This window comes from Rhinoraja longicauda, chromosome 9 (assembly GCF_053455715.1).
Source record: "Rhinoraja longicauda isolate Sanriku21f chromosome 9, sRhiLon1.1, whole genome shotgun sequence".
Lineage (NCBI taxonomy): Eukaryota > Metazoa > Chordata > Chondrichthyes > Rajiformes > Arhynchobatidae > Rhinoraja > Rhinoraja longicauda.
Window position 1 is genome coordinate 8,540,177 of NC_135961.1, and position 25,042 is coordinate 8,565,218.

At 45.7% G+C, this 25,042-nt stretch overlaps 1 long non-coding RNA gene across 1 annotated transcript in view; it reads left to right on the plus strand.

Annotated features, from left to right (window-relative positions):
• The first annotated feature begins 9,295 nt into the window (after positions 1-9,295).
• Positions 9,296-25,042, plus strand: part of LOC144596899 (uncharacterized) — a 221,336-nt gene continuing 205,589 nt past the window's right edge. The window contains exon 1 of the long non-coding RNA XR_013547659.1: positions 9,296-9,329. This is a non-coding gene — a long non-coding RNA (uncharacterized LOC144596899). The remainder of the gene's footprint in view (positions 9,330-25,042) is intronic.

Genomic DNA, 25,042 nt, shown 5'->3' on the forward strand with positions numbered 1-25,042 from the left:
TCATCACTAATTGGAAAAAAAAAGTTCCAGCAGTCTGAGGCTTTGAAAATCACAGACATTGTGCAGGAGGTGAAAAATAGAGTGAAGACAAAACACAGAGGACTCTTCCCTTCCAGGTTCAGTGCACTTAATGCGTGTTGGCAGCCCAGGAGCATTGAGCAGACCCAACAACCACGGCCCACAGCCGTTGCCTGGAGAAGCCTCAAAAAACGTCAAGACTGTCTGAAAACTGGGCAGACTAATTTTACGCAAACACAAGGCAACTGACATGAAAATAGATGATTCTGCACCAGCTGGCTGCTACAATTGCTCAGGGGTGGTTAGTTCAAATTGTAGTGAATAGCAGGGAAGTGTTGATGGGCTTGTAAGTGGTAATTTGGGTCAAGAGGGGGAAACGGGACTGATGGTGATGCTGAGAGCCAGCATGGACACGAAGGGCCCAATGGCCCCCCCATCTCTGTCATAAGAAAAATTGAAAGGTTGAGGGTTGACTTTAATCAGATGATTGAACTATGCCATGGTTTTACACTAGGTCTTAGAATCTTTAACAACATCTTTAAAAGACATTTGGGCAGTTACAGGAATAGAAAGGTTTCAGACGGATATTGGCAAAATGCAGGCCGATCGGACTATGTTATGATAGACGTCCTAATTGGCAAGGATGAGTTGGGCCAAAAGGTTTGTTTCTGTTCTGTATAACTTAACACTCGTTGACTCAACTGTGGGAAGAAACTCTCGGCCAATCATTAGATGCATCCCTCTTTTTACTTTACCTTTTAAGATTACCTTAATCCAAAGAGGCACAAAGTACTGGAGTAACTGGAGTCAGGCAGCATCTCTGGAGGAAAGGAATAGGTGACATTACAGAAGTCTGACGACGTGTCCCGAGTCCCAAAACGTCACCCGTTCTTTATCTCCAGAGATGCCGCCTGACCAGCTGAGTTACTCCAGCACTTTGTGTCTATCTTTGGTATATCCCAGCATCTGCAGTTCCTTTCTATGCACAGTCCAAATAGATTATTTTATGCCTGACTTGGGAGTACATTAGGTTCTGGAATATTCCACTTCCCTGGATTAACTTTACCAAATATAGAGCAGAAATATAATCCATCTCTGCTTGGGTCTGCTTAGAAATGTGGGTCCCATTTGCCCTCAGTTTTTTTTTCTTGCTGTAACATGAAGTAATTTCCCATCAGGCCAGATTACAGTAGTGGTCACTTCTGGATGAAATGGCTCCCATCAGACCATTCACCCAGACTCCTCCGTGCAATATTGACCACTGTGTTGCCGATGTTTCCAGGCACTTGTTGTCTACTAACAAACCACGAATCAGGCATATTCTCCCTGCGTGACATAAATTGGAGCCTTTAGGTGCAACCTACATTCTTTTGCCATTCACCTACATTGATCAGATTCACCTACATTTGATTAGTACCAGTGTCAGGGGTTATGGGGAGAATTCAGGAGAATGGGGTTTAGAGGGTGAGATAGATCAGCCACGATTGAATGGCGGAGTAGACTTGATGGGCCGAATGGCCTCATTCTGCTCCTATCACTTATGACCTTATGACATAAATTCAGCATGGATCAGCAATGACGCATTGGGCATTCGATAACTGGAAAATCGTTGATAATAGCAAGGGTTGTGTTTCTGATGACACCTCGATGGCAGGTGAGGTTAGTCCTTATCTGGTCTTGTGGCTTGTACAGATTTCCTACCACACTGAGAGGCTGAAGAGCTGACTTCCTGGGCTGCTGGCTCTGTAAACTCAACTCTTACCACAGCATTTTTCCATTGATTAAAACACATGAATCCCCATCGTCCAAATTACATCAGTTTAAGTTAATGCTCACTTCTTACATTTTCCGACGTACAAAATAATACTGCAAGTTACTGCAAATGCTGCAGTATTTACTCAAAACAAAGGAAAGCAATATATATATATATATGTATATGTATATGTATATGTATATGTATATGTATATGTATATGTATATGTATATGTATATGTATATGTATATATATATATGTATATATATATGTATATAGAACATTTGAGCAAGAAACTCTAACATCTACTATTTGTTAATGACTAAATAATCAGTAGGCTGAAGGATAAATAATGGCTGAGCACAGGTGAACAATTCACCCCCACTTCAAAACAGTGCCGTGAGATATTTCAGATTCAACTGAGAGAAATCGAGAAGCAGCCGACATATGTTTAAGTTGAGAGAGGGGGGGGGGGAAACTTAAAGGGAACTTGAGGTGCAACGTTTTCACGCAAATGTGTGGTGGGTGCGTGGAACGAGCTGCCGGAGGAGGTAGTTGAGGCAGAGACTATCACAACATTTGAGAAACATTTAAACAGGTTCATGGATAGGACAGGTTTAGAGGGATATATATAGATATATATCTATATATAAGTTAATGCTCACATTTTACATTTTCCGACGTGCAAAATAATACTGCAAGTTACTGATGTGTATATATATATATATATATATATATATATATATACATATATGCCTCTAAGCTGCATAGCTTGCTGAGTTTGACTATATATATCTCTCATAAGTCACCGTTTCAGCTATATTTATATTTTGCAGTGATACTTGCTTTAGGATTTTAATTGGCCTACATCTGGGTTGATGTTCCAAACAAAAATGATAGCACTGTGTTAAAGCAAACTACGTGGAGATTCAATTTTTAGCGTCTTTGACACAAATTTATATTGGGCTAGTCTGTCTCACGAGAGTAACACCTGGGGCCTGACTCTGCAGAATTCCACGTTGATTGTTTTAGGCAAGATCCTCTTGTGGGGATGTTATGCACAGAGCTCTTGCAATGTATGACTTAGACACATGGAACCAGGGAAGGATTCTGAGAAGTTACGGGCAGCGCAGGCAGCCCAGCGGTATAGTTGTTCCCAGAGACCCGGGTTCATCCTGACTACGGGTGCTGTCTGTACGGAGTTTGTACGTTCCCCCCGTTCTCCTGTTCCCCCCCCCCCGCGCTCCAGAGACGCACAGGTTTGTCGGCTAACTGGCTTGGTAAAAATTCTAAAAGGTCCCTAGTGTGTGTGGGATAGTGTTAATGTGCGGGGATCGCTGGTCACCGCGGATTCGGTGGGCCGAAGGGCCTGTTTCCGCGCTGTATCCCTGAACTAAACTAAACTAAAGTCAGATGCCTGTTGTATAATGCCAATTAAAATTTAGCAAAGACAAAATGTTTTGGAATAGCTTTGAAATTACAGCTGTTGGTTTGAGTTTGCTTTTGCAAACACCAATAGGTCACAGGAACCAAACCACAATGTGGCTTCCTGCGCTGAAACCACACAGTAACTCTTTCTCAGCCTGACGTGTGAATGCAAATCCCTTGCAGTTGTACAACATAAAACAGTTCAGCACAGGAACAGGCCCTTTATTTCACAATGTCTGTGTCAAACATGACCCCAAGTTAAACTAAACTAAACTAAACTCTCACTTTAAAGCTATCCCCTCTAGTATTTGACATTTCCACCCTGGGGAAAAAGGTTCTGGCTGTCTACCCTCTCTAAGCCTCTCATAATTTAATATATTTCTATTAGGCTTCCCCTCAGCCTCTGATGCTCCAGAGAAAGCAGTTCCAGTTTGTCCAAGTCTCCTTAATGCTAATGCCCTCTAACACAGGCAGCACTCTGGTACACCTCTTCTGCACCCTTTCCAAAGCATACACATCTATCCTTTAATGGGGTAATCAGAACTACATGCAATGCTCCAAATGTGGCCTGACCAAACTTTTATAAAGGCGCAAAATACTGTAAGTCCTGCCCGGTCAGAGGTGTCTTTCAGATGAGACCCTCAGGTGGAAACAGGCCCTTCGGCCCAAATTGCCCACACCGACCAACACACCCCAGCTACTGTACACCAGTTCCACCTGCCTGCATTTGGGCCATATCCCTCTAAACCTGTCCTATCCATGAACCTGTTTAAATGTTTCTTAAATGTTGTGATAGTCTCTGCCTCAACTACCTCCTCTGGCAGCTCGTTCCACGCACCCACCACCCATTTGTGTGAAAACAAATGTTGCACCTCAGGTTCCCTTTAAATCTCCCCCCCCCCCCCCCCCCCCCTCACCTTAAACCTATGTCGGCTGGTTCTCGATTTCTCTCAGTTGAATCTGAAATATCTCACGGCACTCTTTTGAAGTGGGGGTGAATTGTTCACCAGAACTCAGCCATTATTTATCCTCCAGCCTACTGATTATTTAGTCATTAACAAATAGTAGATGTTGGAGTTTCTTCCTCAAATGGACCATTGTATTTCCTAATTCACCAATATTACATTTAATCAATTGTGTTTAATTAATCGTAAGGCTGAGTGGTACCCCCATGAGAAAGACAGTAAAGGCCTGACTTTCTCTTTGTGAAACTGTTGACAACAGCAATATTCAACTGCTGCATTGTAAGCAGTACCAGGTGTAAGAGGAGCTACATTGTTATGCCAATGTATGCAATGAGCTGTCTTAAAATGTCCTCGAACCCATGATTTACGGTACAATACAAGCCAATTCTTACAATACATCTGATTTATTGTAAAACAATAAACTATGCGAACATACAAATGAGTATTATTTTTACTCCCTGAAGCTCGCTGCGATCAATTCAACTTTCAATTCTGGCCATACACATTGGATGAAACCAAGATTTATTTTTTCGAAGTACCACAAGGAAAATGTTGTCAACATCTTGGCGTCATTTAGAAAGACTTACTATCTATTGGCAGTTGTTCAGAAGTTTCTTTTCCTTAGCTTCTCAAGATGCAGAACATGCCGTAAATGACCACATGCCATGGGAAACACCAGGCGATGGAACAAATACATTGCAGATGCTATAAATCCAAAATGAAAACAGAAAATGCTGGAAGCACACAGCAGGTCAGACCAACATTCTTGGAGATATAAATAGAGACAACATTTCAGGGCAAGGACTCTTCATTAGATTTAGAGATACAGTGCGGAAACAGGCCCTTTGGCCCACCGAGTCCGTGCCGCCCAGCGATCCCCGCACATTAACACTATCCTACACACACTAGGGACAATTTTCACATTTTACCCAGTCAATTAACCTACATACCTGTACGTCTTTGGAGTGTGGGAGGAAACCGAAGATCTCGGAGAAAACCCACGCAGGCCACGGGGAGAACGTACAAACTCCGTACAGACGGCGCCCGTAGTCAGGATGGAACCTGAGTCTCCGGCGCTGCATTCGCTGTAAAGCAGCAACTCTACCGCTGCGCCACCGTGGGAGGATGTGTGTTTTAATTTGCAGAGAGGGGGAGGTGGAAAGAATAGAGGAAGATTTAGAAACATAGAAACATAGAAACATAGAAAATAGGTGCAGGCGTAGCCCATTCAATATGATGATGGCTGGGTGGACAATGATGATTAGCACAGTTGGTGGCTCCAGCCCCTGGAATGCTTGGGGAACAGGGAACACGCAGAAATATAGAAACATAGAAAATAGGTGCAAGAACAGACCATTCGGCCCTACGAGCCAGTATTGCCGTTCAATATGATCGTGGCTGATCATCCAAAATTAGTAGCCTGTTCCTCCTTTAATATCTAACTCTCTCTTGAAAACATCCAGTGAATTGGCCTCCACTGCCTTCTGTGGTAGAGAATTCCACAGATTCACAACTCTCTGGGTGAAAATGTTTTTCCTCACCTCAGTCCTAAATGGCCTACCCCTTATTCTTAAACTGTGACCCCTGGTTCTGGTCTCCCCCAACATGGGGAACATTTTTCCTGCATCTAGCCTGTCCAATCCCTTAATATTTGTAATGGGATGCAGATCAAAGCAGCGATCACTTTTAATGAAGAGTTTTTGACCCAAAACATTGCCTCTGTTCACTCCACACAGGTGCTGCTTGACGTATTGAGTACCTCAAAAAATTTCTGATTGATTTTGTGACTGAGATAGAAAGTTTCTTATATACAACACCTTGGTTACTTTGGTACCAAATGTGGTTAATATGTGTGTTGGTTGCTTATCTCTTCAAGAATTGAAGTACCTGATAAATTACTACAGTTTATTTTGCTCCGTGATGACACCCAGAAATTGTTTAGCTCTGTCAGCAATTCTCCAGTATCTTGGAGAGAGATTGAGAGAGGATGTAAGGATACAATGTCAGAATCATGAGAGGAATAGACTGGGTAGATGCACAGAGTTTCTTGCCCAGAGTAGGGGAATCGAGGACCAGAGGACATAGGTTCAAGGTGAAGGGGAAAAGATTTAATAGGAATCCGAGGGGCAAAGCTTTCACACAAAGGGTGGTGGTGTGAATGGAACAAGTTGCCAGAGGAGGTAGTTGAGGCTGGGACTATCCCGACATTTAAGAAACAGGTACATGGATAGGACAAGTTTGGAGGGATGTGGACCAAGCGCAGGCAGGTGGGACTAGTGTAGCTGGGCATGTGTGGGCAAGTTGAGCCTAAGGGCCTGTTTCCACACTGTATCACTCTACGACTCTAAGAACTAGATGGGGTCAAGAATAGAGCATTCACATCGCGGCCCTGTTTCCACCAATCTTTCCACCATCACACACAAGAAGCACATGAAGACGCAAGATGCCATTGTATGCAGATGCTGAGAAGTGGATTCAGGTCTGGCTGAACAATTTCTAATCTTGTGATGTGGACTCGATGAGAAGTACTAGCTGATGGACCTGATTTGGGATGTTAAACAATTTGTGTGATCCCTCTGTTCAGATAACACACAGGCTGAACTTACTGTGGTGATTGATTGCAAAAGGTGCCGTAGATTCTGAGCTTGGAACAACCAATGTGACAAGATCTTTTTCAGCTTCTCATGAGACTGAGGACCAGCAAACAAGATAATGGTGTCGGAAGGAACTGCAGATGCTGGTTTACACCGATGATTGAGACAAAATGCTAGAGTAACAGCGGGACAGGCAGAATCTCTGGATAGAAGGAATGGGTGACGTTTTGGGGTTGAGATACTTCTTCAGGGTCTCAACCCTACAGGAGAGCACTACTCACTGGCAGCCAACCAGATAAGGCCTCCTTTATACCAACTCTTTGACTTCTGCCATTCAGCCAATAATCTATCCATGCTAGTACCTTGCCTTTAATACCATGGGGACTTATTTTCTTCAGCAGCCTTACACAAGGCACCTTATCAAAGGCCTTTTGTAAATCCAAGTAAACAACATCCACTGACTCTCCTTTGTCCAGCCTCCTTGTTACTTCCTCAAAAAGCTCCATCAGGCAAGATCTCCCCTTAACAAAACTATGCTGACTTCCGCCTATTTTATCATGTGCATCCAAATACCCCAACACCTCATCCTTGCATTTGGCTGCCTTGTATTTCCGGTGTCTGGTTGGCACTGTATTGATGAAGTAAGGGTTGGCCTGGCCCAGCGCGATGCTGTTCAACACCTTCCGCTACCACTCTGTCCATCTGCTGCAGATCTGTGCTGATCGTCGAGCTTTGGGGGGCTTTGCGAGGGCACAGGTAATGAGTTTGTAGACGGTTCACAGTTGTCAATTTTCCCCTTCACCTTCCACCGCTGCCAAACTGTAGCATCTTTAGACTTTAGACTTCAGAGATACGGTATGGAGCAGGCCCTTTGCCCAGCGAGTCTGCACCGACCTGCAATCACCGCGTGCACTAGCCCACTAGCACTATCCCACAGACGAGGGACAATTTACAATTTGCAGAAGCCAATTCACCTACAAACCCGTGTGTCTATGGGGCGTGGGAGAAAACAAGAGCACCTGGACAAAACCCAAAACCCAAAACGCACATGGTCAGAGGGAGAACGTACAAAAAACCTCAGTCCGAAGAAGGGTCTCGACCCGAAACGCCACCCATTCCTTCTCTCCTGAGATGCTGCCTGACCTGCTGAGTTACTCCAGCATTTTGTGATACCTTCGATTTGTACCAGCATCTGCAGTTATTTTCCTGCACTCACTTTGTTTCTATATCAGATGTTGATGTTGAAAAATCTTGAATGGGCACTAATCGTGAGACAACCATGTGGTTTAGCTGCTAGCAAACTTATATTGAGCATGAGTTTGCTTGCATGTAGTGGAAATATACTTAGGAAGTCCTATTTTATCTGTTACACAATGCATTACTTCAGAAGAGGAATCAATCAATGGGCAGACAGCTTTCTTGAGGGAAACAAAGAAGTTTACACTAATATGATCAACACTGAACCAAGTCGATTGGGTTGCAATGAGGTAAATGAAGTTCAGTTTAGAGATAAAGCGCGGAAACAGGTCCTTCGGCCTACCGAGTCCGCACACACCAGCGATCTCTGCACATTAACACTGTCCTACACACACTAGGGACAATTTACAATTATACCAAGTAGACAAACCCAAGTCAATTAACCTACAAACCCGTACGTCTTTGGAGCGTGGGAGGAAACCGAAGTTCTCGGAGAAAACCCACGCAGGTCACAGGGAGAACGTACAAACTCCATACAGACAGCACCTGTAGCCGGGATCGAACCTGAATCTCCGGGTCTCCGGCGCTGCAAGCGCAGCAAGGCAGCAACTCTACCGCTGCGCCACAGTGCCGCCCAAAGGATTGATCTCATTTAATAAATAAATAAACAGCTGTCCGTGCCGTCTGTACGGAGTTTGCACGTTCTCCCCGTGACCTGCGTGGGTTTTCTCCGAGTTCTTTGGTTTCCTCCCACATAACTTTTTCAGGGGAGGACAGAGAGTTGTGAATCTGTGGAATTCTCTGCCTCAGAAGGCAGTGGAGGCCAATCCTCTGAATGCTTTCAAGAGAGAGCCAGATAGAGCTCTTAAAGACAGCGGAGTCAGGGGGTATGGGGAGAAGGCAGGAACGGGGTACTGATTGAGAATGATCAGCCATGATCACATTGAATGACGGTGCTGGCTCGAAGGGCCGAATGGCCTACTCCTGCACCTATTGTCTATTGTCTATTATTGTCTATTCCAAAGATGTTCAGGTTTGTAGGTTAATTGGCTTGGTATAAATGTAAACTAACCCTAGTGTGTTGGATATTGTTAGTGTGCGGGGATCGCTGGTCGGCGTGGACTTGGTAGGCCGAAGGGCCTGTGTCTCTAAACTAAACTAAATTTAAACTAAGTTCCTTTCACCACGTTTATAATCTTAAATTCTGTGAAGGGGCTGCTTTATGCAGTAGATTGTTTACTGGAGGGAATATTTACCCTATTTCAACTCAACGTTTTCCTTGTAATTTGTTGTGCTTTTAAGGAAAACTTAACACTGAACTCTGGCAAAGAGACTGACGACCAGAAGTGCACTGTGACCTTGATGCGTGCCAAGGTAAGTGGCTTCTTCTGTCGGCAGTCAGCATACAAGAGAAAGCAGATTAATTGTACCGAGAGACTATATCCTTAAAGGATTCAGTCCAATGAAGAAACTTGCTAAATTTTGTCTTGGATTTCCAGTAGAAATTCACTTGTTCTGAAATGGCTCTGAACCATGCCCGAGAGCTGGTAGTAACATTGATGATGATGGTGTGACGTTTATGACATTAGATGTGCTACAATATTTTGATATTCCTTAACTTTAATAACCAGGAAAGTAACAACATGATAAATCTGTTTGATTTTAATTGCTGAGTCATAATTTGGGACCAAACAAGCAATTTAATTGTTCGGATTAATTTGTTCTGTGGTTTGGTGTAGTAGTCAGATGGTACTAAACACATGCAATTCTGCTTTTGGGAAGATTTTGTCTTAGCTCACTACTAGAATAGATATGTTAGACCATTTATTGTTGGATATATCTTAACTTCAAGCATATGCACACACGCACACACGCACACGCGCACACTCACGCACGCACTCACTCTCGCGCGCACACACTCACCCCCACACACACCCTCACACGCACACACACACACACACACACACTCACACACACGTACATGCACACACACACGCACACGCACACACATATATATGGATCCCTAGTGGCGTTCTAGAACTGAGCAGCGAGGAAAATTCCGAAACACATTTCCAACTTCCTCTTCTCCCACATAAGTAGGGGGTGCCATAATTGCTACCAACTTCCAGAAAGGAGACCGAATGTGGTAATTACAGAATTACCAAATGTGGTCATTACAGAAGCGTCTCAATGCTACTTGTCACAAGGTTCAAAGGTCCAATGGTGCTTTTATTGTCGCAGGTGCAAGCGCACAGTGGATTCCTTTCTCTTTCATACAGTCCAGTCCAGTATTCCCACACATCCCCGATTAGCAAGTGTACAGTAATAGTCCACCGAGCCCGCATGCACGAGGCGCCAGGTTTTGGCGCCATTTTCAAAGTCCAGTCCACACTCTAGTTCCCATGAGCAGTGCCTGCTGCGGGCAAGTCCCAGGCCGCTGCGGGCAAGTCCCAGGCCGCTGCGGGCAAGTCCCAGGCCGCTGCGGGCAGGTCCCAGGCCGCTGCATGCAAGTCCCAGGCCGCTGCGGGCAAGTCCCAGGCTGCTGCAGGCAGCCAACTTGGACGCGAGGTCCCTGTCCTCGGCCGTCCACCTTTGTGCCCCGGGGGTGCCTTCTGCAGCTGACCTTGAGGTCGCGGTAAGCCGGACCCTAGTTCCCTCTCCTACCGGCCATGCCCCTCGCCTGTTGCATCCGTCGTCGTCACCGGCTCCATCCTCCTGGTCTCTGGTCTTCGGGGGGGGCAAGCAGGGCCAGCTCGGCAGCCTTCCCTCCCCGTGTAGGCCGCGGTCCGCCGGGTCTTGCGTTCGGCCGCGGGGACAAGCACGGGCCGGCACGGCGGCTCTCTCCCTGCTGGCCCTGGTCCTCCATATCCCAGTGGGGACTGAGCAGAGAGGAGATTCCTCAGTGGGGACTGAGCAGAGAGGAGATTCAGTCACACATTGCCAATTGCATCATCTCCCTGATAAGTGGAGGATTCCCTAATTGTGACTAACTTCATGAAAGGAGACGTAGCCAAATGGACCACCATCATTAGGGATCACCAACTTCTCAATGCAGTGGCCTAAGAACTACGTCCCTAATGGGAATGTGATAGAAAGGACAGGCCTGGCCACTCCCAAAAGGCAAGCATCAAACTCTACATGCCCTTTTTAAACTGTTTCTTAAACATTGCGATAGCCCCTGCCTCAACTACCTCCTCTGGCAGCTTGTTCCACACACCCACCACCTTTTGTGCGAAAATGTTACCCCTCAGATTCCTATTAAATCGTCTCCCCTTCAGCATGAACCTATGTCCTCTGGTCCTCGATTCACCTACTCTGGGCAAGAAACATAGAAAATAGGTGCAGGAGTAGGCCATTCGGCCCTTCGAGCCTGCACCGCCATTCAATATGATCATGGCTGATCATCCAACTCAGTATCCCGTACCTGCCTTCTCTCCATACCCCCTGATCCCTTTAGCCACAAGGGCCACATCTAACTCCCTCTTAAATATAGCCAATGAACTGGCCTCAACTACCTTCTGTGGCAGAGAATTCCACAGATTCACCACTCTCTGTGTGAAAAAAAACTTTCTCATCTCGGTCCTAAAAGACTTCCCCCTTATCCTTAAACTGTGACCCCTTGTTCTGGACTTCCCCAACATCGGGAACAATCTTCCTGCATCTAGCCTGTCCAACCCCTTAAGAATTTTGTACGTTTCTATAAGATCCCCCCTCAATCTTCTAAATTCCAGCGAGTACAAGCCGAGTCTATCCAGTCTTTCTTCATATGAAAGTCCTGCCATCCCAGGAATCAATCTGGTGAACCTTCTCTGTACTCCCTCTATGGCAAGAATGTCTTTCCTCAGATTAGGAGACCAAAACTGTACACAATACTCCAGGTGCGGTCTCACCAATGCCCTGTACAACTGCAGCAGAACCTCCCTGCTCCTATACTCAAATCCCCTCGCTATGAATGCCAACATACCATTCGCTTTCTTCACTGCCTGCTGAGACTCTATACATCTACCCGATCTATATCTCTCCTACATAGATTCAGCTACTGCCACCCAATTACAGCCCTATTAATATGAATGCACTTGCTGAACCTCATATTCATATTCCGTATTATTGCATTATTACTGGTTTAGTATAAAATCAATTTTTTATTTTTTTTAAAGAATAACAATCTTTTTTGCTTCCTTCTGGTCTAATGGAGTTTGGCAATTCCCAGGCACTCTTTTTCTTTTTTTTCTTTGTGATAAAGGGGATGCTGGTGACTCCTCTTCTCGTTGACGTGATTTAATCTGCAGTTATGTCATCTTGCAGCTGCTAATTTCAATGATATCTAGAATGCACGTCCTGTTAACAAAATGTGACACACCAAAGCATCTCCTGTCGACTGGAATTATTTCTGATTTTGCTTAATTTCATTTGAAGATCAGCTAAAATGATTGAACCAGATTGTTGAACTTTGTGTAATATGATATAGTGGAGTATCAATGTCTAACGTGAGGGGCCATTTGTCCGCCTATTATCAAAGCTGGGTTCGCTTATTTAATGTATAGAGTGATAGAGACACCACATGACTATTAAACATTCAGTCAGGATTAGCACAGCTTCTTTTTCATTCGTTAACTTTTAACTTTATAAACACACACTATTATAACTGTATAAAATGTCATTTTTTTGTCGTTTGATACAGGGAAAGTTGAAATATTTATTTCATTACCAGAACCTTTTAGGTTGACGTAATTCTATAGAAATAAATATTCATGAGTGAATAGATATTTTGATGAAAGTTATTATGTGTGTGTGTGTGTACGTGCATGTGCACCTGTGTGTGTGGAGTGTATGTGCACATGTGCCTGAGTGGTGTGTGTGCGTGTATATGTGTGTGTGTGTGTGCACGTGTGCCTGTGTGTGAGTGGTGTGTGTGCGTGTGTATGTGCACGTGTGCCTGTGGTGTGTGTGAGTGATGTGTGTGCGTGTATATATGTGTGTGTGTGCACGTGTGCCTGTGTGGTGTGTGTGCGTGTATATGTGTGTGCATGTATATGTGTGTGCGTGTATATGTGTGTGTGTGCACGTGACTGTGCATGTGTGTGTGTGTGAATATGTGCACTTGTGGTATGTTTGGTGTGTGTGTGTACATGTGCCTGTGGGGTGTGTGTGTATATATGTGTGCATATATACATGTTTGTGTGTATGTAGTGCGTGTGGTGTGTGTATATGTTTGGTGTGGCGGTGTATATATGTGTATATATGTATGTGTGTGTGTATGTATTGCGTGTGGTGTGTGTATGTAGTGATTGTGGTGTGTGTGTGTGGTGTGTGCCTGTATATGTGTGTGTGTATGTGCACGTGTGTGTGTATATGTTTGTGTGCGTGTATGTGGTGTGTGAGTGTGTGTGTGTGTGTGTGTGCCCAATCAGTGAATGGATGAGCCATGCACGCATACTCATGATATGACACAGACCATTTGTGGTCTCTCTCCCAATAATATGTGACATTGAGCATATACTGCTCCAAGTGCCATGGGTACCATTTATGGAACGGTTATAGTTATGATTGTGTGCTATTCAGGCATTGTATCAAAGGAAGACAATGGGATACCTTTAGTTACCTGGTTATCCCACTGGTATGAGCTGCGTTTGAAGCACCCCAATTAAAATAGAAGTATTTAATAAACTATTGATTTTTTTTTCTTTTCCTGTGTGTCAGTACCTGCCCTCTACTTGGCAATTGCTCACAGCGGTATGATGGAAATCAGAGGCCTATTGTGTGTGGAATTGCTGCCATGGCCCCTCATTCCATTAGTCAGTGGCAAAACGTGTTATAACGGTCTGAAGGATACTTCAAGCAGTACATCAGTTGGCATCGTCGTCCATGATAAAAAAAGTAACATTGGAGCAAACCCATTATCTTACAGGCATGGAATACTGCATTTACTCTGTGTGTGTCTTGAAATGTTACCAGCTGATTTGAGAACAGCACTTCTCAACAGCTGCAGGCTTTATCCCGGGCTGTGAGAACAGAAAGTGCTGCTGTAAATCTACCATAATCAGAGATTTCACAGCAGTGGTACTGCAGTTATTGGCTGCTGAGTGAGAAGGAAGCAGTCAGTGTCCCATTTATCTCCAAACAGTGGGCGATGATTAAGTCAGAAAAATTATTTTCCACATGCATATTAAATGCTCAAACAAAAATCCTTATCATTGTTGTGGCTCATGAAATAATATTTGGGTCCCAGGTAATTCTGTGAATTAAAATACTTGATCTCCATTTAAGAGAATTTGTTAATACTGAATGCACGAACGTGCCAAAAATGTTTTGTCTTGTCCTCCAGAATAATCGTTTTTTCAGTAGTATGAAAATGAAACTAATTATCCCATCATTGCAATCTGCCAGGATGAAATGTTTATCTGGGTATAAAATTAGATTTGTTTTAATTTTTACGTTTATTCGTGTATTTAGCACATGCTCTAACCATTGTCTAATAGTTTGGCCAAATGGTTGAAGTAAACCACAAATGTGCCTGGGGGTGGGATTTAGAATTCTAATGTATAGGATCATGATGGATTCAAAGAAAATGTAGGCCCAGTTCATTATAGTTGTTCAGTATAGACTTCAGTATAAGTATATGAAAATATAATCTATCATAAACACTCTTTTTTGATATCTGTGGTTCAACCTTTGCATGCAAAAGGGATGATGAGCTCCTGTGTTAGTTGTTCAACTGCCTGTATACTTTGAGAGACACAAAATGCTGGAATAACTCAGCGGGACAGGCAGCATCTCTGGATAGAAAGAATGGGTCACAAAATGCTGGAGTAACTCAGCGGGTCAGGCAGCATCTCTGGATAGAAGGAATGGGTGACGTTTCAGGCCCTTTATCCTTTTCTTTGCCACTTCTCTTTGCCTCACGTAGACTATCTCACCTTAGATCCGGGTGTCTAGATTTTCCTCTTCCTAGTTTCTTGCTGATGTTCTCCAGGGATTCATCTAACTTAAGCATCCGTCTTGTCTTTTCCAGGGTGTCAGGTGACAAGTTGTAGGGTACTGAAGGGATCAGTGTTTAGGCTCCAGCTATTCATAATATATTTGGCAGATGAAACTGTAGGTAATATTTCTAATTGTGAGGAAAATGCAAAGAAGTTTCAGAGTGATTTAAATGGCTTGAGTAGAGTCATAGAGAGTCAGAGAATGATAGTGTGGAAACAGGCCCATCGGCCCAACTTACCCACACCGGCCAACATGTCCCAGTTACACTAGTCCCACCTGCCTAAGCTCCAAACTTGTCCTATACATGCACCTGTCTAACTGTTTCTTAAACGTTGGGATAGTCCCAGACACAACTACCTCCTCTGGCAGCTTGTTCCATACACCCATCACCCTGTGTGTGAAACAGTTACCCCTCAGATTCCCATTAAATCTTTTCCCCTTCACCTATGTCCACCTGTAATTGGTGAAAAATATGGTATGTGGTAAAAATGTGAAGATAATATGGAGTTATCCACTTAAGTAGGAATAAAACAATGCAGAGTATTATTTCACTTCAACTCCCCCTCCCACTCCCAGTCTGACCTTTGTGTCATGGGCCTTCTCCAGTGCCATAGTGAGGCCCACTGGAAATTGGAGGAACAGCACCTCATATTTCGCCTGGGCAGCTTACAGCCCAGCGGTATGAACATTGACTTCTCCAACTTTAGATAGTTCCTCTGTCCCTCCCTTCCCCTCCTCCTTCCCAGATCTCCCACCGTCTTCCTGTCTCCACCTATATCCTTTCTTTGTCCCGCCCCCCTGACATCAGTCTGAAGAACGGTCTCGACCCGAAACGTCACCCATTCCTTCTCTCCCGAGATGCTGCCTGACCTGCTGAGTTACTCCAGCATTTTGTGAATAAATTCCTCCGATTTGTACCAGCATCTGCAGTTATTTTCTTACATTATTTCAATGGTGATAGATTGGGAAAAAGATGTAGGTGTCTTTGTACTGAGGTCTGAAGAAGGGTCTCGACCTGAAACATCACCTATGCCTTTTCTCCAGAGATGCTGTTTGACCCGCAGAGTTACTCCAGCTTTTTGTGTCTATCTTCAGTTTAAACCAGCATCTGCAGTTCCTTCCAACACATATGCAGATTAGCCATAGTTAAGGAGGCAAATATTAAGTTTGTCTTCATTGCAAGAGCTTTTTTTGTGTTCAGGAATAAGGATATCTTACCAGGAGAGCTGGTTCTTACCCTCAACAACTTCTCCTTTGACTTCTCCCACTTCCTCCAAACCAGAGGCGTAGCTATGGGCATTCGCATGGGCCCTAGCTACGCCTGCCTCTTTGTCGGGTACGATGAACAATCCCTGTTCCAGCCGTACACTGGCCCCATCCCTGAACTCTACCTCCGCTACATCGACGACTGCATTGGTGCTACCTCTTGTACCCATGCAGGACTCACTGACTTCATACATTTCACCACTAATTTCCATCCTGCTCTTCAATATACTTGGACCATCTCCGACATCTCCCTCCCGTTTCTGGGTCTCACCGTCTCCATCACAGGAGACAGACTAGTGACTGACATCTACTACAAACCCACTGACTCGCACAGCTATCTGGACTACACTTCTTCCCACCCTGTCTCCTGCAAAAGGTCTATCCCCAACTCCCAATTCCTCCGTCGACGCCGCATCTGCGCCCAGGATGAGGTGTTTTACACTAGGGCATCAGAGATGTCCTCATTCTTTAGGAAACAGGGCTTCCCTCTTCCATTATAGATGAGGTTCTCACTAGAGCCTCCTCTATATCCCGCTGCTCCGCTCTTGCTCCCCCTCTCCCCATCGTAACAAGGACAGAGTCCCCCTTGTCCTCACCTTCCACCCCATCAGCCAGCGTATCCAACAAATTATCCTCCAACATTTCCGTCACCTCCAACGGGATCCCACTACTGGCCACATCTTCCACACTCCTCCCCTTTCTGCTTTCCGCAGAGACCGTTCCCTCCTTACCTCCCTGGTCCACAAGTCCCTTCCCACAATGAGGGCAGATGTCATTGAAGCATATAGTATTCTGAGGGTGCTGCACAAACTGGGGACAGGAGGATGTTTTCTCTGAAGATAGACACAAAAAGCTGGAGTAACTCAGCAGGACAGGCAGCATCCCCGGAGAGAAGGAATGGGTGACGTTTTGTGGCGAGAAGGGTCTCGACCCGAAACATCTCCTGTTCCTTCTCTCCAGAGATGTTGCCTGTCCTGCTGAGCTACTCCAGCTTTTTGTGTCTACCTTCGGTTTAAAGCAGCATCTGCAGTTCCTTCCGATACAGGATGTTTTCTCTGTCAGAGGAGTGCGTCTAGAATGATGAACCACCAAGATGTGTGGCCGAGACGATGAGATGTTGGTGAACCTGCCCCACTAGGCTCCAGAGGCCTAATCACTGAATATATCTCCAGACGCTAAAAAGACGGGGGGATGTGTGGGAGTGTGATATTGAGCCGGCTGAAGTATAGAGTGTGTAAATGTCCGTTTGATGTTCAGCGCAGTCTGGTTGTGACGCGGGACCTGTTTCCATGCTGTGTGGTCGTCTGACGAAGGGTTCCGACCCGAACCGTCATCTATTCCTTTTCTCCAGAGTTACTCCACTCTGAGTTACTCCACTCTGAGTTACTCCACTCTGAGTTACTCCACTCTGACTTACTCCACTCTGACTTACTCCACTCTGACTTACTCCACTCTGAGTTACTCCACTCTGACTTACTCCACTCTGAGTTACTCCACTCTGAGTTACTCCACTCTGAGTTACTCCACTCTGAGTTACTCCACTCTGAGTTACTCCACTCTGAGTTACTCCACTCTGAGTTACTCCACTCTGAGTTACTCCACTCTGAGTTACTCCACTCTGAGTTACTCCACTCTGAGTTACTCCACTCTGAGTTACTCCACTCTGAGTTACTCCACTCTGAGTTACCCCACTCTGAGTTACCCCACTCTGAGTTACCCCACTCTGAGTTACCCCACTCTGAGTTACTCCACTCTGAGTTACTCCACTCTGAGTTACTCCACTCTGAGTTACTCCACTCTGAGTTACTCCACTTTGAGTTACTCAATTCTGCCTATTATCAGTGAAGACGATTGTTGCTACATAACTGTTCGGGGAATGACAGAATGTAGCAAATCACTTTGGGCATCCCACCAATGATGTTGCAACTGTCCTCGTTGCAGCTGCACCCCCCCCCCCCCCCCCCCCCCCCACCTTGTGCACATCTGCATGTGGGCTCTGCTGCAGCTGCAGCTGCAGCTGGTTTGGCAAGGAATGTGTCTCTGCTAGAGGTTGCCCCTGATTTCAGCTTGCAGCATGTGATGGTAGTCAGGCCTGGCAAATGCTTCATTGAAATCAGCCTCCAACTTGTTTTGGAATTGCCTCTTGGCATCCCCGATAGCTTTGTGGAGACCGTACTTGGCCTTCGAAGGTATTTGTTCACAAAATGCTGGAGTAACTCAGCAGGTCAGGCAGCATCTCAGGGGGGAAGGAATGGGTGATGTTTCGGGTCGAGACCCTTCTTGCGCACCATGCCTCTTGGAAACCTCAGATCTGGACTTTAGCAGAGAGAGAAAATTTGCTTGTTCATCCAAGGATTCTGGCGAGAATAGACCCTGATTGTCTTTGTCGGGACACGATCTTTAATGCATTTCCTAATGAAACCGGTGACAACTGAGGTGCACTCATTCAGGCTTGATGAAGTAATCTTGAACATGTTCCAGTCCACCGACTCAAAGCAGACCTGAAACAAACCACTGCTGCGTTACTCTTCTCTTCTCCTTGGTGCATCGACTTCAGTCTGTGTGTAAGTGACAGAAACAGCACCGACAGATGATCCGATGAGCGGCACTGACATTTACTTTGGTTTAGTTTAGTTTAAAGATACAGCGCCGAAACAGGCCCTTCGGCCCATCGAGTCCGCACCGACCAGCGATCCCCGCACATTAACGCCACCCTACACACACTAGGGACAATTTACACTTATACCAAGCCAATCAACCGACAAACCTGCACGTCTTTGGAGTGTGGGAGGAAACCGAAGATCTTGGAGAAAACCCAGGCAGGTCACGGGGAGAACATAGTCGGGATTGAACCCAGGCCTCCGGCGCTGCATTCGCTGTAAGGCAGCAACTCTACCACGATGCTACACTGCCGCTGTAAGAGTAGGTTTAGAGTCCGTTTTAGCGTGTGCAGGTCTGGAAGAGAGCACAGATTAAATTCTGCGCATTAGGAGGAAACATCATTTCTGGGTAAATACTTTTGGCAAATACTGGCACAGTTGTCGTGGCGTGCAGCGTGACTCGTGCTTTGCAGCCTGCAGAGTGACATTTCACTCTTGCTTGGTGGGCAGAAGAGTGGAATAAGAGATGACAATGGCTACTACACAGAGTCATGCAGTCACATTGGAAAGCTTGGTGCGTATGATCAGCTGTGGGACCCTCTCGGTTCATTCATGAGATGGGTGGAATCCAAGTAATAGCGGACTGCATGGTGATGGTGAGAATGTGGCTGCATTTGGGCAGCGATGGGGCATCACGGGGCAGTAGAGGCTCGCATGTCGGAGAGGCCTCGTGGGTCGGTGGAGTCCCGGTGCGGTGGTCGATGAGGTCACGGGCGAGGGGGGGGTGGGGGGAAGGAAGAACAAAGGAGGACCTGCTGTGGGGTACTTTGTAACTTTGCCCTTTATGTGACGACTATTTGCATACCATGGGTATGCAAGAAAATAATTTCATTGTGGCTTGTCACATGCGGCAATAAAGTATTCCACTCAATTCCATTCCATTCCATTCTATAAAATGGTGCTGTGTGAGAGCAAAATAACTCTTCGACCTGGCAGGTGTTTGAAACATAAGCCCCATTAGCATATCCTTTAATGCCACAGAAGTTAAAATGTATTTTATCCAGCAAAGCAGTGGAAAATTTACATGATTGTTTCCATCTTAAACCTTCAGAAATTGTAGAGGGCTATAAACTTGGAACTGAGAATCGGAGTCCGGGTGAAGCTGTCAGCTTGACGAGGGACCTTTCACAACACTGCAACTTGGGTCCCTTATTGTGACAAGTTTCCTGGTAGTTTAATCAATGGGTGAATACATTTGCAGCTGTTAAACAGGCAGCAACTCGTATTTGTATGCAAAATTACGATGTTTACAGAGATGGCATTGAGGAATGCTGAAGAATTTATTTCACTGCAAGGCGCAAATGCAACTGCAATTTTAGTGAAAGAGCAGATGCGGGAGTCCCGAAACGGAATTCAAAGTTCAGTTCAGTTTATTGTCACGTGTACCGAGGTACAGTGAAAAGCTTTATGTCGCGTGCTAACCAGCCAGCGGAAAGACAATACACGATTACAATCGAGCTATTCGTAGTGTACAGATACATGATAAGGGAATAACGTTTAGTGCAAGGTAAAGCCAGTAAAGCCCGATGAAAAATAGTCCGAGGGTGGGTACGACAGCTGGAGATGTAAAGGGAGCTGGTTTACCGAATGTAAATCTATTATAAATGACAAAATGTTTAAACTATCAGAAAAAAATTGATGTATATCTTCAACAAGAAAGTCTAAAGTTAAAGCGATCTGCTACCTCGAGAGTGCCATGATGGGTCAGCTGGTATAGCTGCTGCCTCATTGGTCAATGGTCAATGGTGCTTTAATGGCGGCCCGGTGGCGCAGCGGTAGAGTTGCTGCCTTCCAGCGAATGCAGCGCCTGAGACTCGGGTTCGATCCTGACTACGGGCGCCGTCTGTATGGAGTTTGTACGTTCTCCCCGCGACCTGCGTGGGTTTTCTCCGAGATCTTCGGTTTCCTCCCACACTCCAAAGGCGTACAGTTACACAGGTTAATTGACTGGGTAAAATGTAAAAATTGTCCCTAGTGTGTGTAGGATAGTGTTAATGTGCGGGGATCGCTGGGCGGCGCGGACTCGGTGGGCCGAAGGGCCTGTTTCCGCGCTGTATCTCTAAATCTAAATCTAAATCTAAATCAAAATCGAAATGTCACATGTGCAAATGCAGAATTAAATTATTATTTTACTTGCAGTTCAGTAAAGTTGTGCCATATCCCAGCATATTCCCCGATTAGCAAAGTGCACAGAAATGTTCCATTGACACAGCATGCAAGAGGCACCATGTTTTGGCCCCATTTTCAAAGAGCATCCGCAGTCAGGGTCTTGTGGGTGCTGCCCGATCCAGGCGAGCCCCAGGCTGCTGCAGGGCCTCCAGCTGTCGCCTTCCTTGGATGTCTAGACTGTCCGGTGCACTGACGTACCTGCCCTTGCCCATCCACCTTTTTACCCCCGGGAGTGCCTCCAGCAGCTGACCTTCAGGTCGGAGGGCAAGACCCCAGTTCCCTCTCCTACTGGCCTCGCTCCTCGCGTCCATCGTTGCCGGCTCCATCCTCTCTCATCACTGGATTTTGAGCAGGAGCCGGCTGGCGGCTTTCCCCCTACAGGCCGCACAGCCCGCCAGGTCTTTGTGCATCCGGCCAGGCACGACTGGTGAGAATCTATGCTATTAACTGATATAGTCAATTACAGATATTGTATTTTGCTGTAGTTGAGATGTTTTTTTTTGTTGTTTTAGCTAATATAAGATGAATGCTTATTTTCAGTGGAAAGCAGTAAGATGGATGCTTGTGGCAGAAATGTTATCCTTGGGAACAGAATGTGTTTGTCCCTTTACGAATGGGGCTAATAGCATAGATTCTCACTAGAGTTTAGAGATACAGCGTGGAAACAGGCCCTTCGGCCCACCGAGTCCGCACCGACCAGCGATCCACACGCACATTAACACTACCCGACACACTCTAGAGACAATTTACAATTATACAAAGTATACAAACCCAAGCCAATTAACCTACATACCTGTACGCCTTTGGAGTGCGGGAGGAAACCGAAGATCTTGGAGAAAACCCACGCAGGTCACGGGGAGAAGTACAAACTCTGTACAGACAACGCCCGTAGTCAGGATTGAACCCAGGTCCCCGGCGCTGCAAGCGCTGTAAGGCAGCAACTCTACCACTGGGCCACCATGGCCACCAACCTGAGTTCAGTCTTGACTTTGGGTGCAGTCTGTGCGGAGTTTGCCTCTTTTCTCTGTGCCCTTGTGGGTTTTCTACCAGGAACTCTGAATTTCTCCCACCTTGCAAAGACAGGTAGGTTGGTACAGGTGGGTTGGTACAGGTGGGTTGGTACAGGTGGGTTGGTACAGGTGGGTTGGTACAGGTGGGTTGGTACAGGTGGGTTGGTACAGGTGGGTTGGTACAGGTGGGTTGGTACAGGTGGGTTGGTACAGGTGGGTTGGTACAGGTGGGTTGGTACAGGTGGGTTGGTACAGGTGGGCTGGTACAGGTGGGCTGGTACAGGTGGGCTGGTACAGGTGGGTTGGTACAGGTGGGTTGGTACAGGTGGGTTGGTACAAGTGGGTTGGTACAGGTAGGTTGGTACAGGTGGGTTATAACAAGGAACTGCAGATGCTGCTTTACACCAAAGAAAGACACAAAATGCTGCATTAACTCAGCGGGTCAGGCAGCATCTCTGGAGAACGTGGATATGTGGCGTTTTGAGTCGTGATCCTTCTTCGGACTGAAGTCTCCATAGATGCCCCCTACCCTGCTGAGTTACTCCAGCATTTTGTGTCTGTAGCTGATTATACAAATTGGTGGAGATTACCAGGATAAGTCATAAGGTCATAAGCGATAGGAATAGAATTAGGCCATTCGGCCCATCGAGTCTACTCCGCCATTCAATCATGGGTGATTTATTTCTGCCTCCTAATCCCATTCTCCTGCCTTCTCTCCATAACCTCTGACACCTGTACTAATGAAAAACCGATCTGTCTCTGCCTTAAAAATATCCACTGACTTGGCCTCCACAGCCTTCTGTGGCAATGAATTCCACAGATTCACCACCTTCTGACTAAAGGTATTCCTCCTCATCTCCTTCCTAACAGAACGTCCTTTAATCCTTCCCTGGGATCATTCTTGTAAACCTCCTCTGAAGCCTCTTCACAGCCAGCATATCCTTCCTCAGATATCGTGCCCAGATAATTGGTAGTGACAGAGCATGGCAACTTCTTGTGTGCTGGTCCCAAAGGAGGAACTATTAGAATCTGACATAATCAGCCTACTCGTTCTAATCACTTTTCTACCTGTAAATCTGGCCTGGTATCTTCCCCTTCTCTCGATCTGTTATACTCGAGTTTGGCCTGTTCATATTTATGTACAGTATTATCCGATTTGCTTGGATGGCATGCGAAACAAAGCTTTTCACTGTAGCTTGGCACTCTTTTCTTTAGACTTTACTTTAGACTTTAAAGATACAGCGTGGAAACAGGCCCTTCGGCCCATCGAGTCCGTTCGGACTAGCGATCACTCCGAAGCTGTGAGGCAATCGTGGTTTACTTCACTCATTTTGAACACGAGGCCTGACCAAAACGTCAGGACCGAGGAACTACCAGAAATATAAGGTGAAAAGTATGGTTAGAAGCCAATATCCAAACACGAGTAGATTTGGAGTTTAGACTTTAGAGATATTGTAAGGAAGCAGGCCCTAAGACCCACTCAGTCGGCACCAGCCAGCAATCACTCCGTACACTAACACTACCCTACACACCCAGGGACAATTTTACAATTTTAACCAAAGCCAATTAACCTACAAACATGTCTTTGGAGTGTGGGAAGAAACCGGAGCACCTGGAAAAAACTCACGAGGTCATAGGGAAAACGTACAAACTCCCTTATTCCCTAAGAAGGTGGCGGAGAGGTCCTGAAGGAGAAGAAGTGTGTCAGGGTGGGACCATGTGAACGTGAAAATGGGATGGAAATTGGCAACAAATGGAATTAAGGTTTTGTCTTCTGAACGAGTGCAGAAAGCAGCACCAAGTCAGTTGTTGGCGTAAAGGGTCTTGACCCGAAACGTCACCCATTCCTTCTCTCCTGAGATGCTGCCTGACCTGCTGAGTTACTCCAGCATTTTGTGAATAAATACCTTCGATTTGTACCAGCATCTGCAGTTATTTTCTCACACTAGTGGAAAGTGAATGCGAGTTGATTCGAATGAAAAGTAGTTCAAATGTTAGGACAACTTTAACCAGTTGAATGAGTGTGTTGGCGGAGTGGTACTGGTAGAGCCTTTGTTCAAGGAAGAAGCAGAATCTCCTCACATCCTCCCGGCGTGAACCAATTGTGCATCCATGTGAGGGTGAAGTGCTTGGGCCCAGGGATCAGAAGTGGCAGAGGGCATCCTAAGTGTGGGGGATGTAAGTGGAAGACTGTGGACCAGGGCAGAGTGGATGGTGTCAGAGAAGAAAGAAATATATTTGTTGGGGGGGGGGGGGGGGGGGAGAGGGATCAGGCTGAAACAATGGGCTATGTGGACCATTCAGCTGGTGAATCTTGGACAAAACGCAGAAGCAGGCTGTATGGGACTGGGACACACTACAAGGCTGGAAGCTGTGGAAGGAAGATCTTCCGAGAAAATGTTTGTGACTCTGTCGAAGATGGTGGCCGTTTCTTTAATGGTGGATGTAATCTACACGGAGCTATGTGGACGTGTCTGGGAATGGAATGAACCACGTAAAAGATTTGGTAATTTTCCATGTTCCCCCATTTTTCTCCATATTTGATGCATCACCTTTGGTTAAAATGAGGAAAGTGCATGCATGTTACAAATGTCACCATTTATGGGACAGGCAGCATCTCTGGATAGAATGTGTATGGGTAACGTTTCGGGTCAAGACCCTTCTTCAGTCTGACCCGAAAGGTCACCTATTCCTTCTCTCCAGAGATGCTGCCCGTCCCGCTGAGTTACTCCAGCATTTTGTGTCTACCTTCAGTGTAAACCAGCATCTGAAGTTCCTTCCTTCACATTCCCTATTCATGAACCCGGTCAGCTCTGTTGAATATAAACTAAGTTGATTTAATAGGGCTTGTTTCCCAGCTCTATCAATTGCTTGCCTGAAACACTATTGTTCTCCAAATATCTGACAGCCGATTGTGCCAACCAGCCAATTTGTGTTGCTTTCTGCTCGGGTATTGCATCTGGACAATAAAACTCATAAGGAAGTGAAGTGTGAAACAGTA